General features: G+C 45.6%; 1 protein-coding gene and 1 long non-coding RNA gene across 3 annotated transcripts in view; one reads left to right on the forward strand and one right to left on the reverse strand.

Annotated features, from left to right (window-relative positions):
* Positions 1 to 1529, reverse strand: part of cacna2d3a (calcium channel, voltage-dependent, alpha 2/delta subunit 3a) — a gene marked incomplete in the record, with an annotated part of 131079 nt that overhangs the window by 121211 nt on the left and 8339 nt on the right.
* The window catches only part of LOC106523990 (uncharacterized), an 8027-nt gene continuing 6745 nt past the window's right edge, over positions 248 to 1529 (forward strand). The window contains exons 1-2 of the long non-coding RNA XR_001310961.1: positions 248 to 258; positions 808 to 811. This is a non-coding gene — a long non-coding RNA (uncharacterized LOC106523990). The remainder of the gene's footprint in view (positions 259 to 807; positions 812 to 1529) is intronic.

A 1529-nucleotide genomic window follows, 5' to 3' on the forward strand; every position in this document is an offset into this window, starting at 1 on the left:
CTCTTTAAGAACCTCCTTCTGCTTCTGTCCCATCGCTGCCATGATGCAGTTTACTTGGCATCTGAAAATACATTTCCTCAAAGGTATTTTTAATCTGAAAADWRYTTCACTGAGTGAGAACTAATGTTGAGAGCTCAGCAGACAGTTAAGTTTCACTTTCACTTTCACCCGAGAGCCTGCAGGAGTCATGGGCGCCTGGGCGGGTGTGTGGGGAGGGTGGGGGGCGCTCCTCCGTGAGGAAGTTTGACTTAAAGACACGTCCCAGGGGCGTTCCTGGTCCCCACCCGTCGTTTTGCTCCTCAGCATGGCTGCCTAAAAACGCTGCAGGATTTCTCAAACATGCATGAATGAGTCAGAGCAAGGCTTTGGGCCTGTTTTTTCATGAGAGTATAACATTATAACATGATATAAAACTCAAAAAAGTTGATTTTACATGATATTGCCCCTTTAAATGTACTGACATCATGGAGGGGGGCAAACATCATGTAGCAGTGATGATGCAGAGACATTATGTTACTTTGRAGCCTTGTGCCCTTCAGTTTCAGCACCTGTAAAATGACACCGTTTGATCAATGCTGCTTTTCTGTTTCCTGTGTAAGTAATTGTTTCTCTCTTTCTCACAGCTCAGCAATACTTCAGGGTTATCAGCACACTGGCCAGTGYAGGATCACAGCCAATAAATGTGTTATACTGTATCAGTGTAGTTGTGACTCRAGGGACAAATATGCACAGATAAAACCCCAAGTTCTTTGACTGGCTGATGCTTCTTCTACATCATATGGTWAATTTATTCTACATTGTGTGGAGACTTGTGTTTGTGAGTGAGATGGAGAAAGTGAAGGTCAGAGGGTGGAGCCATTGCTGTCCTGCTGAGTTGGATTTGGCAGAGGCGCTAGAAGTAAGTCTGGGGTGCCTAGACTATTGCAAACCACTGCAAAGTGAGGCAGGTGAAGAGTGCAACGCCTCTAGGACATTGTGCTCTGCCAGGAGAGAGATTTTTCTGAGGGTTTTTTGGCACAGACACTTATCCCAAACACTGGTGAGTCCCAGCATCCTCCCCCCCCCTCCACGTATTCTTTAGCGTCTTAGCTGCATCTTATTTATTATTAAAGCAGAGGGGGAGCACTTGCAGGGGAGAAACGAGGAAGGGGGAGAATTAAATGGTATGCAAAAGCACAAGGGGGAATTGTTGACGAAGAGAAGAGTTGACAAAAAGTTTATGACTAAAGTAAAAGTGTCTGAAGCCAGCATGATGAATAAAGCAAAATGATCTGAGCATGCATGAGTTTAGGACTCATACGCTGGATTTTGTGATTGATGGAGCGGCTTTAATGAGGCCTGATATCCGTCTGTGTCTTCACAGGTGAAACCCTAACCTACAGCACTCTGGGGTGGATCCAAACAAGTGGCTGGATGATTGATGTGGACAGCAGCAAGTAACAGACAGTCCTTCACACCACACTGCACATGGTAATGTGCTTAATAATATTAACCCCCCCCCCCCCCACACACACACACACACACACACA

This window comes from Austrofundulus limnaeus, unplaced genomic scaffold (assembly GCF_001266775.1).
Source record: "Austrofundulus limnaeus strain Quisiro unplaced genomic scaffold, Austrofundulus_limnaeus-1.0 Scaffold3, whole genome shotgun sequence".
NCBI classification, from domain to species: Eukaryota; Metazoa; Chordata; class Actinopteri; order Cyprinodontiformes; family Rivulidae; genus Austrofundulus; species Austrofundulus limnaeus.